Source organism: Chamaea fasciata, unplaced genomic scaffold (assembly GCF_029207755.1).
Source record: "Chamaea fasciata isolate MVZ Bird 193981 ecotype frontalis unplaced genomic scaffold, bChaFas1.0.hap1 SCAF_20, whole genome shotgun sequence".
In the NCBI taxonomy this organism is placed as follows: Eukaryota; Metazoa; Chordata; class Aves; order Passeriformes; family Sylviidae; genus Chamaea; species Chamaea fasciata.
The window spans coordinates 3,054,596-3,068,532 of record NW_027094105.1 but is presented as its reverse complement, the minus strand read 5'-3'; the positions used below and the strand labels follow the sequence as shown (position 1 = coordinate 3,068,532).

The following is a 13,937-nucleotide window of genomic DNA, read 5'->3' as shown; positions in this document are numbered from 1 at the left end:
CAGAGATCAAAGAATATCCTGAGTTGGAAGGGACCCACAAGAGAGGAGTTGAAGACTTCCTTCCTTCCTATCCTTCCTGCAAATCCTTCCTTCCTTCCTGCAAATCCTACCAGAATCCAGTTCCTGTCCTTAACCAGGTTTCCTCTTCAAGGCTGCTGAGTTCCCGCTCATACTGCCATGACCACACCCCCTTCCCTCCCTGCCCCAAAATATTTAATTTGCGTTAAAAAAAAAAACCCAGACGTGCCCTGCACTGAATTAGAACTGCACAACAATAGAAACTTTTAGGTTCCCACTTCATTTCTAGGAAAACCCACGTGCTGCATGAGGAAGGATTTCCTGGAAAAGAAGAGATGATCTCATAGCTCAGGCAATTGGATCCAGACCTAGGCTGGAACCAGCTCCTGTCACCACTAAGCTGAGCTCAGTTATTGCAGCCAGGTGGCCACTTCTGGTGTGACCTGTGCCCCAGCTGAGCTCAGTGGGAGGTAGGAATTAATAAATCAATGCTCCAGACTGCTGGGAAAAAAAAAAAAAAAAAAAAAAAAAAAAAGGCAGTTTTGGGGGATCTCTCAATAAGCAGCTGAAACTTAGAGGTTATTCCATCCTATATCCCTGATTCCCCATCCATCCCACTGTATCCACCAATAGGGGAAGGAACATAAGAGGGGTTTGTATTTGCTAAAATGTTGTGTTGGGCACAGTAGGGAAGTAACAAACAGAAAAACTCAGAATGGATTTGGATATTATAAATAAAGCATGTGACTTATCTAAGGTATAAAGAAAGATAAAATACAAGAAAGATAAAAAAAGACTAAATTCAGATAACTTAGGAACTGATTCCCACTTCTGCCAGCTTCCAAAAGTTTGGCCTTGCAACTTTTAATGCACTTCCATAAAAATAGCTCAAAAAATATGTGTGCTGGCAGAGGACTTTGATGGTAAAAGTAGCTGTAGTGTAGCTAAATCTCTTAGATAAACCCTAAAGCTTCAGGCCTTAACACTTTAGAAAAACTAGGAAAGGCATCTCAACTGTCTTTTTTAGGTTTCACAATAAAGATATTCTTTAAAAACATATTTCCTCAGACACAGTGGACAGAAGAGGAAGGTGCTTAGTGGGGGGTGGGGGCGGCTAAGTGCATTTTAGGCCAGGAGGGAGATTTGATTCACTGCTCCATCACAGATTTCACATCCAGGGTATCAAAGGCATAAAGGGGACTCAGATGACAAAGTTGGAGGTGAAGAGCTCTGTAACTCCAGAAGCCTCCTCCTCTCCCTCTGCACAGCCCAGGCCATGCCTCAGTGCTCTCACCAGTTCCTCTCCTGAGCCTTCAGGCTGGTCACTGCCTTTGGAAATCCATCTCCATCCAGACAATCCAAGGAGGGAACCCTGTGATGGATGTTTTTGAAGCAGAGAGTTCCAGGGATAGCTCCTGGTCAATGCTCAGAGGAGTCCAGGCTGTCAAAGAGCTCAGTGCTGTGCCTGGAGAGTGTGGAGCCCCCCTCTCCCACGCTCTGCAGAGCCTCGGGGCACGGAAGAGCTCAATTAACATTCCCATTTTAAAAGGTTTTCTTTCTCTCCTCCCTCTCTGGAAGCAGGACTGACACCTTGCCACACAGACCTGAATCAAATCTGAGGAGCTTTAAAGCTTTTCAGTGTCTGAAATACGAATCTGTAGCAAAACTGAGAACCAGTCCAATCCCCACACCCACACAGTGCTTGTCCTCCTGGCCTGCCTTCATAACACATTTATAAACCATTTTCTGTTTAGTAAACTCTGCTTGACAAATCACTTGAATTGAATTCCAGCATCTGAAATAACCAGCAGTAAGAGATAAGGTAATGGCCTGAAGACAAGGATATTAATCCTAATTATTTCTGGTAGCACCCTCCTTTGAAATAGATGTTAATACTCAGCCAGCTGTGGTTAGTTTCCCAAAAGCAGAATTTCAAAACACTTCCTTACCCAAATCAGCCCCTCTGACCTCAGATCTCTGCATCCCCAGACAACTTCCAGGATGTCAGTCCAGGCAAGTCTTCCTAAGGGCACCTCAGGGAGTGATTCCTAGACTGGTACTTTCCATGGGAAGTACTCTGGGCTCTCTCTAAGGATCCTGGGGAAACACGTCTTTGCTCTCTCAGAGTTAAGAAAGCTCATTAAAATATCCAATGAAACCCAAGAAGTCTGTTGGTCACATTGCCAATTTGTTGAGGGGGGTTGTTTGTTTTTTTTAAATTATTTTTAATTTGTTGCTTTGTGTGCAGCAATCTAACAAAGTTTAAAACCCCAACTGCAAACATTTTCTGTGCTGGCAGGACTCTTTTCTCATGCTTGTGACAGCTGAGTGACCTACTTTGGTTTGCTGGTGTGGCAGCCTCTGTGGTAGGAGGCCCAACTGGGATGTCAGCAGAGTTTAGAGGGGGGCTGGGCTGAGTGACTAAACCTGGGTCACCTGTGAGCAGCTGGGATTTGGGAGCCAACAGGTAAGTGACAAGTGACAGTGCAGAGCCCGGGCTCAGATCTGGGAAGGCAATGATGCCACTTGGACCAGGTGTGGATCATCCTCCTTGATTATCTGTGATAGTTCATTTAAAAAAAACTCATCTTCAAAAAGAGCTGCAGCTTCACCACAGCAGGAATTAGACTTTCACAGATTGCCAGTGCAGTCTTCCACTCACTGCTAACAGAGGCTGCCCCTTTTTGGCTTGAGAGAGGGAAGAACAAAGCTTCAGCCACAGCCAACACTGCTCTGGGACCACCTGAAGAAATTCCAGCTTGACCTCTACATTTGTCCCCTCCCACATCTCTGCAGAATCCCCAAAGGCCTTGTCCCTGCCTTAAACTACCCCAGATCCTGAACTTTGAATAAAACACTTTGAAGAATTGCCACATCTCTGAGGAAACCATCTTCCCATCCTTCAGAGAAATACATTGCACAATATAAATGTTAACTGAGAAGGAGCTAGTGATGATACAGGAAGACAACATTAATAATATGGTAAGAAGTGCTAATAAAAAACAGGGAGCAAAAAATTGGGCAAATCTGCCCAGTGGACTCTCTCCACAGTGGTCACATCCCAATCTCTCTCACTCTCCTGCTCGCGGGCAATTTTCTCTCAACGATTATCAAAGGCACCATTTTCTTTGTTGACAACATAATTTCACTGAAATCCATGGATTTATGAAGGCCTGACTTGGGATCACTCTATGGCAAACACACTGCTTCTTCTAGATAAATATTATTAGAATGGCTGGGAGGAAGGAATGCCCTCTGGAAGGAAATCTGCATCCAGGAAGAGGATTTTAAACTTGGCAAAATAACCTACAGGAAGCTCTTAATTGTGCCAGACTTTTTGCTATTGATTCAGCAAGGCAAACAAATGTTGGTTGGGTCTGTTCTCCTCACATCCTGAGTTCCAGCTCAGGAAGAGCAGCAGGTCCAACAAGACAGTGCTAGAAGCTATGCCCTACTTCCCTTGTTCTGGGAAAAATTCCAGGGCTAGGAAATATTCAGAGGCCAAAGCTGAAGGTTCCTCTAGAAAGGAGACTCCATCCCCATTAATGTCACTGGCAGTGCTGCTGCCAACAGAGATCTGTATTTAGCTCCTGGTAATAATGACCAATCCCTCAGCCTTTACTGCAGGCTGGGCTATTACTGGCTTATGCCAATTGTCCAGCCCAGAAAACATCCTTGCAAGGCTGGAGCCAAGGGCTGCACTGGTCAGGACCCATAATACAGTGAGATATTTCCCAAAGAGTACTTCATAATCCTATTTTCTGCTGTTCTTCAAAACCATCTTCCCCATGTCTGCCTCTCCTCTGGTGTGTGTGAATTTGTAATGAATCTTCCTGCACCCAGGCTCTGGGAATGAACACACAGCTCAGCTTCAGCTGGACTTTAAGCCACCAGCTTTGGATGAAATTAAAGCCCTTCCCCATATCAGCCACTGGGTAAATAACCTGCAAAATGCCCAAATCCAAGGTTCTCCAAGCCCTCTTGAAGTGAATAATCAAACCACTACACTTGGGAGTAGTTCTTCACTGCCTGTTGAGTTTGAATTTACAGCTTTGTGACATCACAGCTTTTCCAGAGTACTAAATAGAACAAAGAACTTTAAAGACTCCTTGACACAGCCTGTGGGAGCTCAACCCCCAGGAAGAGGGAAACAGCAAAAGGCTTCCTCAAATCCCCTGAGTCCCACAGCATTCAGTCTGGGGACTGAATATTTCAGGCTCCTGAACAGAACTCTATTGCAGTGCTTCAGTTCCAATATTTCATTGAATATTTCAATGCCCAGGAAATACTGAGGGAGAGGAAACAGACACTTGATTTGCTCAGTTACTGCAATTGCTGCGAGCACCTGGAAAATATGACAGGCTCAGATTTCCAGATCAGTACAAAATTGCACTGATATCGTTTCAGTGACCTTCAGCACCCCCAAAGGCAGACAGACAGAAGCTTATTCATTAGTTTAGTCTATGATAAAAAGGAGTAGGTACAGCTCAGACAGAAGTACTGGAGCTCAGAAATCCTTTTACACATATTTTGGGATAAGAGGTGAAAGCTGCAGCCATTCAGGTAAAAAATGAATCGGCTGCCAAAATTTATCTTGTAACATAATCCACTGCTGAACAAAGAGGAGATGTTTTTCTTCAAATCTGTATATCCTTTCCCCATTTTTCTTGAGAGCAGGGAATTCTGCAGGAGCAAGGCTTTAAAGAGAAACTTTAATCTCCTTCAGAAAGTTTCAGTTGTCATGTCTTAACATATGACTGAAAAGCCTTTTTTCTTAAGTTTTTATAATTTGTCCTGGTTATTCCTGTGATGAAGGACTTTCTGATTCTTCCCACTTCACCCTTCAGGCGATCAGCAAAGCATTACAGAGATCTTTAGGGAATTTTATAGGGCCCCACACCTGCACTAGGGAACCATTTCACTGTGCAGGATGGTTTACAGTTTTTCAGTAGAGAAATAAGGTAATTTTAAAAATAATTTCATCTACTTTCATCTTGAGGAGTATTCATTTTAAAATGAGAGCTAGTAAGAGTTTCTGGCTAAACATATGAATATTTTGGCAGGTTGCAGTTTAAAAAAACCAAACTCTTTAGATCACAGAATCATTGAATGGTTTGGGCTGGAAGGGATCTTAAAGATCATCACATCCCACCCCCTGCCATGGGCAGGAACACCTCCCACTATCCCAGGGTGCTCCAAGCCCCAATGTCCAGCCTGGCCTGGGACACTGCCAGAGATCCAGGGGCAGCCACAGCTGCTCTGGGCACCCTGTGCCAGGGCCTGCCCACCCTCCCAGGGAACAATTCCTGCCCAATCTCCCATCCAGCCCTGCCCTCTGGCACTGGGAAGCCATTCCCTGTGTCCTGTCACTCCAGGCCATTGTGAATTGTCTCTCTCCATCTTTCCTGCAGCTCCTCCAGTCACTGCAAGGCCACACTGAGCTCACCCCAAAGCTTCTCCTCTCCAGGTGAACACTCCCAGCTCTCCCAGCCTTTCCTCCCAGAAGAGCTGCTCCATCCCTCTGATCCCCCTGGGGCCTCCTCTGGATCTCTCCAGCAGGTGGATATTTCCATCCTTTTGCTGACGTGTCTTCCTCAGAGGAAAACTTTACCTCTCAAAGACTCAGTTTTACCTGTTCGTTGATTGGGCCTCATCCCTGCTTACAAAGGAAGACTTTGGTAAAACAATAGCTTTGTTACATTGCTTTAAAACGCTGGAGTGACATCCTGTCCCCAGGGATTCCCTTCCCAGCTGACTCGTGGCAGGCAAGGAGTGTCCCTCACCTGTCACACACACCTGTGGGAACTGACAGTGGTCAGAAAATAGATTTTCGGCTCCAGGCAATGGCTTGAAGCCTGTGAGAAAGCTGGGCACCTAACATTCTCATTCTGGCCTGGGAAATTGTGAGGAGGAACCCAAAACAAGCCCTGTAGATATCCTCCTCCTGCCACCTCATGTTTTTCCAACTTGTTTACTGGTAGAGATGTTTACCAAAAGGTGGTGCCCTCAAGGACCAATCCTATTCATTGTACCCAAACACTGTATAAAAAGAATCTGTCTTTCAATAAACTTTGCTATAATGCCCTCTGAAGAAATTGGAGCTCTTTGTGTTGTTACATGAGCCACACTGAATCGTAACGACACTCACCATCCTGGACTTCACCAGCACTGAAATTTTCACTAGTGTGTTATTCCTCCCACACATCCTTCCCCCTTCCCCATTTCTTTTTTCCATTTTGTAACCCGGCTGTGACAAGGACATCCTTGTTTGCAGGCCAACCGCCGGCTGCTGAACCGCCCTCAGGCAGAGAAATTCCTCGCGCTATAAACTCGTTTCCTCGTGCTTGATTAATTTTTCCATATCACGATAATGATTTGCTGACCTGAGTGACAAAGGGGCCTCTCTTGTGCACAAACGGACACTCCCAGGCTCCTCCAGCACAGAATTCCCAGGGGAAGAGCCATGTTTACCCACACGGGCTGACTTTATTTCTCTTCTGTCTGGAGTCAAGCAAGGCACGTTCCAGCTGAAGTCAAAATAATCCCAAGAAAATCCCTGAAACTTTAGACTTTCTGGAAGAGTTTTGGAACACCCCCAGAGGCAAATGGAGGGATTTTATGAAGCATTCCAATACTCATATGAAAATGATTGTGGGGAAATACACACAATGCAGATTGCTCCAGGGATTAGGAGCCTTCCAGCAAAGAATTCCTTCGGCTTTGCATTTCTTGGATAAAAGTATTAAAAAAAAAAAAAAAAAGCCAGCAGAGAGTTACAATCTCATTTTCGGGTGGTTTGTCCTGACTGATGGGAGGTTTGATGCAGTGGCAGGTGAGGTGACTGTGCTGAGGTCTGATCACAAGTGTTTAAGGGAATATTTGCTCTCTAAGCCCATTTTCCTGCTTTTTTCTCCCCCCTCCACATGTCTCTGCTTAACCAAACATCACCCATCTTGATTCTTCCCTCAGAAAGAGCAGGATAAGTCAGGAATAATCCTTGTGAAATGACTAACTCAAGTCAGCCTAAGTAGAGAATGAGGTCTCAAAACCCAGCAGTGAGCTGTGAACCTGCCTTTTCTGTCACAAGTACAAAGGGCAAGTGAGACATTCCTGGATCAGAGGGAAAGTCTCTTTCCATTAGAAGTTATTAACAAGCAGAAAAACAGACCCGGAATTTTTCACTGGGAAAAAAAAAAAAAAAAAAAAAGAAGAGAAACATCTCAATTTGGCCTTTTATGAATCTTTTTGTCCAGCTACAGAGCTCTGTAAACACATTAAAGGAGAAGAATTAACAAAATAAGGCACGTTCTCAGTGAATTTATTACAGGCAAACAACACATGAACATTGAAACGAGCCAACAGTGCTTTGGTGGCCTGTTTGATCTGGTGATTTCACTCTATTTTCTCAGTAGATAAAATGTGCACATTAATTATGTGCAAAATACTCACAGAGAAATGGGTGTAGACCTGTAATTGCAGGACTTTTCATGTTATTTTGGTTATGGTTCTGAAGCCCAGTCCAGTTTGGCAAAAACAATCCATTCTGTATAAAAATCTGCTTAGCAAAGATGGATTTCTTGCACAGCAAATCCTGTGACTCTCCCACAGGCCAGCAGTGTGTCACAAAGTGACCTTCAGCACTGGTCTTTATTCCTAACTTACCAGGAGGTTCATATTTTAAAATAGTTTTTTGGGAGATAACTATGGCTAAATAATGACGTGCTGCCTAGATTAGGTCATGCATGGCCTTTCTGCCAAGCCCCTTATCTAAAGTAATTATTCTTTTTGGGGGAAGACGCCACCATGTTTTTTCATTTCTGATCTACTGTTTGTCTCTTTCCTTCCTGCACACTAAATAATGAAGATTTGAGGTATTCTGTAGTGAAAGGAGAAAACTTAGTGACTTGAATCTCACTTTTATTCCCAAATTTCATTTATCTTTATTTTTCATTTCACTGAACACCAGAGCTGGCAGTGCCTGAAACACGAGGCTGCTCCACAGTGGAGAGGCAAGGAACTTTCACTTTCCTTCTCCTTGAAGGTGTTTCCACTTTGCAGATCACATTTCCAGTGCTTTGATCACCCAAGTGAGGGGGTGAGGCTGAGCTGTTGCCTTGTGGCTGGAGAAGGAAATCAGATCTCTATTGCAATGTTCAATCTGAGGACACTCGAAGTTAAGAAGAAATAATAATAATAATAAAAAAAATAGCATTAAAAAATAATAACAGCTCATTTTCCCTGGAAAATACCTTCTTTCATGATGTTGAAGGGAATGAGATGTGAAGCACAGCCTGTCCCCAGTGTTTCCTGGCTTCTTGGAGGGGTTAACTCCCTGCTCAGAGCTTTTTTCCGCCTTCCTCAGTTGGGAAGCATCAAAGCCTTTCCATGCAGTGAAACATACAGCCCTTAATTCTGCATTCCCAGTCTCTGCTGGAACTTGGAGCACAGGACAGAAATGGCTTTGGAGGACAGAGCTGGCAGGAATAAGAAGCAGGAGGCAGAGGTGAGCTGCTTTCAAGTGAAATTGGAGCTGCTATGATGTCACTAAGTCTGCTCTGGCTCCCGAAAACCATGAAACACTTCATCCCCCCGTGCTGAGACATGACACACCTTATCCAAAGCCTCCTTTAATCAGCTTAGCAACCTGAATAAGGCTAACAGCAAAACCAGCTCCTGCCAATCCCCTCTCCAGAGTTTTTGCTTTCTAAGCAAGCCAGAGTTATTCCCAAACCCCCCCTAATCTCACCAGGAAGAATTTATCAAGCACACACTTTTAAAGGGGTACTTCTCAATATAGTCAGTGCCCTCATTTCACTGGGAAGTAGTGAAATATATTCTATTTCTTTAAAATATTCCAGGTAATTCAGAATTTACTTCCAGTACATCTCCATTCTCTGCATGTGCCTTTTACCACATCCAGCAGGGAAGGATCACCTGGGATATCGAGGCTGGTTCCCTGCTACATTGTCCAACTACAGAGCTCTGTAAACACATTAAAGGAGAAGAATTAACAAAATAAGGCACGTTCTCAGTGAATTTATTACAGGCAAATAACACATGAGCATTGAAACAAGCCAACAGTGCTTTGGTGGCCTGTTTGGTGGCAAACAAACCTTTCCACAAGGTCATGGACACGCTGGCACAAGAATCCCGTGTTTTGTAGCCCTCTCTGGAGTGTCAGCTGCTCCCATAGGGATGGAGTGATCCTGAGGCTGGAACAGCAGGAACCTTCCCATCCCTAAGCAAAGGGAGCAGGACAGGCCAGGGGAGGTGGCCAGGTGTGGGAAATCCTAAAGGTAAGAAGGCTTTCAGACAGCTGTGAAAGCACGCCCCACAAACAGAGCAGAAGAATTTAGAATTGTCTGCAGCTGCAAAGCTTGAAAGCAGGAAAAGTTACAATAGTATAGCAGGCAAGGACATAAAACAATAGTTTGAGTTTGATAGACCTTAGGATTGCAGAAAAATATGCCCAGCAAGATAGTAGAAGGTTTTAAGCTTAATAAGAGTATTGTTTAGTGTCAATAGAGAGCATCCAAGCAGGCATTATTTGAAGCAGGTGTACGTGTGCTTTTAGTGACTGGCTAGAACAATTGTCTGTAAGCTTTAGCAGTGTGCTATTGGCTAGAAAGTTTTTAAAATGCAACAAAGAGCTCTTTGGCTGCTGCTGGCAGGTGTGAGCTGTTGCCATCCTTCAGTTGTCTCAAACCCTGTTATGAGGCTGATGTGACAGTAAAGGCTCAAGGAACATCTCACGGTGGCCCTGTCCTGCTCCTGCAGAAACCTCCAACAGCCAGGCTCCATCAGGAGTGCCCAGCACCACAAATCCATCATGGTGGGTCAGGTCTGAGGCCGTGGCAGGAGCAGGTCCAAGCCAGCAGGGCAGCATTAGGGTCAGTGGTGGGGAACAGGGTCACCCCCAGCCCGTGGTGACAATGCAGACTTCGTGCATCACTAAAGGTGGCTTTGATGACTTTCCAGGATAAGGAAAATGAGAATATCACAATTACAGTCACTGTGTTATGACACGTTTCTGAGAAACCACTTGCTTGGAGTTACATAAGAATGAGAAGTTTCCAGTGTTGTCAGACGATGTAGGTTTTTTCTGGACAATTTAGGTAAGTCTTGTGTTCACCCAGCCTGCTCCCTGCTGCTGCCCCCATTCCCATTCTTATTCCCATTCCCATTTGCATTCCCATTCTCTGTGTGGCTGTGCAATTCCTTCTGAAACCACACTGACCTGGCTAAAAGCTGAAATTTATTTTAAAATTATTTTTAGGCAAGATCACTTCAGCCTTCTCCTTCAAAACCATGTGCACACTTTTCTCATCATTACTAAAATCAGGCAAACTGCTCTATGAATTTGAATTCTCCTCAATGAGCTTTCCTGCGGGAAAAGACCTGTCTGATTATTTTTCCCTTTCCAGAAATGAATGAGAAATTGGGTCTTTCTGCCCTGATCACTCCTTGCTGCTCATTCAAAACATTAAATGAATTTCATGCTTTTCCTATTGAAAATTAGGAAGAAGAGTACAAATCCTAATTAATTTTTGGAACCTGTAGTCTGAAAAGCCCCACTGTGTTAGGTCAATCAGTTTTGTTCAGATGTCAGGCGCCATGCTGGATTCATTTAATGTGTTTCAAAACCAAGAAAAGAGGATTATAAAACCTACAGGGAAGTACTGCGCTTGAACTTTGAAAATTTGAGAGGAGGGGTGGGGGATTTTTTCATTTTGGAAGCTGATTTTTGCCATCCACAAACTCCACCAAAATTTATTCTGCAGGACCTGATACCACACGACAGTTTGTAAGCACAAACACAGACCAGTTCTTCCACAGACCAGTTGTGTTATTATGACTCAAATCCCAGCCAGACTTCAAGTGCCTTCAAAAAGAAAATTTCATTTACCCAGTTAACCCATTTTTCGGGGGAACATGAAGGCATATTCAGCACTTTTCAACATTTGGCTCTGTGTTATTTTGACCTTGTGCGCACAAAGACTCCACATCAGACGACGGATGGTCTACAGGCCTGATCAAACCTTCTGCATCACTCACAGCCCATTATTTCTGAAGTGCTGTGAGCAAGGAAACTCAAACAATCCATTTCCCAGGCTGTCCTTTCACCCATGGCCTTGGCAAGCTCTGGGAGCAGAGCGGTCCCAAAGCCTCTCCAGCTAAAGTGACACGTTCCAAATGGATATCCAAGTGTTTATGTCAGGGTGATGATTCCCTTCTCCTGGATCTTTTTTGGATCTTCTGGTAGAATTTGTGGTACCCAGCTGGTGTCTAAATTGAAAAGGACTTTCTCCCCCTGCTCTGTCTGCCTTTATTTCTCCCCTCTTTTTGAGCTCATGAGGGACTAAGGGCGTGCAAGTGACAGCAAAGAGGAGACGGCATCTCCTGCATGGAAGGGGCTGGAGCTGAGGCACCCAGTGTGCTGCTCCTGGGAGACTGCTCCGTGCAGTCAGACACCACGAGGATGCCAAACAATGAAGTCAGCAGTTGTGCAGATGCCGTGGCTTTGGGGCCATGCTCAACATCTCAGCTCTAACACGAGGTTTTTGGCAGGTTCCTCAGGGGCATGGCCGGACGGGTCTTGCTGTGCTCTCTACAGGCGAGCACTGCTCTGCCTCTTCGGCCAAACTGGCACAATGCCAGTCACTTAGGGGACTGCTGCCATTGTTGCAGCAAAGTTGTTCCTTTCCACAGTAAACTTCACTGCTTTTTGTGGTTACCTTGCATAAATTACTGTTATTTTACCGCATAATTTACCTCAGGAGCAAAGGATGGTTCGCTTACCCCTAAACTACCACATTTCTCTTCCCAGAGAACTCTTGTCAGGGAGAAACTTGAATGTTGGAGAGAATTACAGAGGCACAGAATATCCTGAGTTGAAGGAACCCACCAGGATGATCCAGCCCAGCTCCTGTCCCTGCACAGACCCCCCAACAATCCCAGCCTGGGCATCCCTGGCAGCGCTGTCCAAAGGCTCCTGGAGCTCTGGCAGCCTCGGGGCCGTGCCCATTCCCTGGGGAGCCTGGGCAGTGCCCAGCACCCTCTGGGGGAAGAACCTTTCCCTGCTCTGCAGCCTGAGCCTGCCCTGGCCCAGCTCCAGCCCTTCCCTGGCTCCTGGCCCTGTCCCAGAGCAGAGATGGGAGCTGCCCCTCGGGAGGAGCTGCAGCCCCCGGGGAGCTCTGCCCTCAGTCTGCTCCAGCTGGACAATCCCAGTGCCCTCAGTCTGCTCTTCTCCAGACTGAACAAACAAAGTAATAATAATAATAATAATAATAATAATAATAATAATAATAATAGAAGTCACAAAGGTTGTTCATGTTAAGAACCTGCTCAGCCAGGGTTGCACAAGAAGTCACTGAACCATGACTCCAACTGTGCTCCTGGGTGGCAGTGCAGCTCCCATCCACTTCAGCTGCTCTTTGTTCTGCTGACAAGGACTATTTCCTACTTATTTCTAAGAAGAAGTTCAGTCTTAGGGATTAAAGGAAATGGAGTTTGACCTTTTCGTTATCCCCACTAAGGCAGCCTTACTGACCACTGGAACTTCTGAGAGCTGTGCTGGCAAGGTTGCTTTTTCTAATGATGTGAAGCAAACTTGTCAGAAGGATGAGGCCTCCTAAGCTGCACAAGATCGAGGGACATTTTTAAGGGCATTTTTATTTGCAGCCCCACCCTGAGGATAAACATTTAGAAGCAGACACCTTGCAGCTTGGATTCAGAGAATCGACTCACGTAGGAAGAAATCTGCCTCCTCCAGCTTTTTTTTTTTTTTCTGAAGGGTTAAATTTGATTGAGGGTCATGGGAACCACTCTTTCACAAGCTGGATTTTAAAGGAAACTTTGATACTTACAGATCAGAGTTCCAGTTCAGTTCAGTTCCCATTACATCAGAAGATCTCCATTTTATTACCATGTAAGAAAGACTCTCTTCCCAAACACTTACTTGGCACCTCACTGTAGGAAAGAGCCACTGCTTTTTCACAGAGCTGCTCCTTTCCCTAATGCTGATACAAGCTAAAATGTGAGAAGAAAGTCCCATAATTTTGCTAAATGAAGGCCTGATTTACTTTCATGGTTTTCACTGAGACAAGGAATTACATCTTAATCTTTCAGGCTGCTGCTGCTGCCCTGTGTGAGCCTGGGAGGGAGTGTGACCTGGATATGCCCCTGACCTCACACAGCTCTATTTCCTTCTGCTAAAAATCCAGGGATACTCCATTCCTGGCTGCTTCCATCCAATCAGAGTGGAGCAGTTGTCAGGTTTAGTACCACATCTTTACTATTTGTTCTATTTTATCAGCTGTAGTGTCGATCCTATGGCCAGGATTATCATGTTTAGGACTGCAACACAATTTGCTATGGAGGTGCAAACCTGGAATGTCCAATTAGAGGAAAATAAACCACTGAGAACATTCTTCCATTTCTCTGGCCAATTCAATTTGAATCATTAAATGTTATTGGCAAACACAAAGAGACAGTCAAGGTAAATAGCATAGTTTATACTTGGGTTAATTAACTGCCCAAAGTACCACCCATGAAGCAGATAACTCAGACTATTCTTCTGAGTCCCGACTCAAAGGAGGTTAAAGGAATTATTTCACCATTACCGTAATCTAATATGTGACCAAATGTACAGATGCTGCATTCAAGAGAGCAGAAACAAAATAACTGCACTGCTGTGGGGAGGCTGGCTGGATAAATGCCAGCATGTTCACTGCCCTGAAAATAGAAGACAGGAAAATACACAGATCAAGTTAAACGAATGATTTATGTGTCCCAAAGGCCAGTACCAGGAGAACGAACCCCTAGAAGGCACAAATAATGAACACATTGCCTGTAAGAGAAGTGTTTATTTCTCCTTCTAGTAGGAGGCTGTTTCCTGACAGAGAACATGAGGATTTGAT

General features: G+C 44.8%; 1 long non-coding RNA gene across 1 annotated transcript; it reads right to left on the bottom strand.

The window, feature by feature from the left end:
* Positions 1–7,483: 7,483 nt before the first annotated feature.
* LOC136299644 (uncharacterized) lies at positions 7,484–9,283 on the bottom strand. Its single transcript, XR_010723545.1, has 3 exons — positions 9,132–9,283; positions 8,953–9,000; positions 7,484–8,492 (listed from the first exon to the last, which is right to left on the bottom strand). It is a non-coding gene; the product is annotated as an uncharacterized lncRNA (long non-coding RNA).
* Between the last annotated feature and the right edge of the window lie 4,654 nt (positions 9,284–13,937).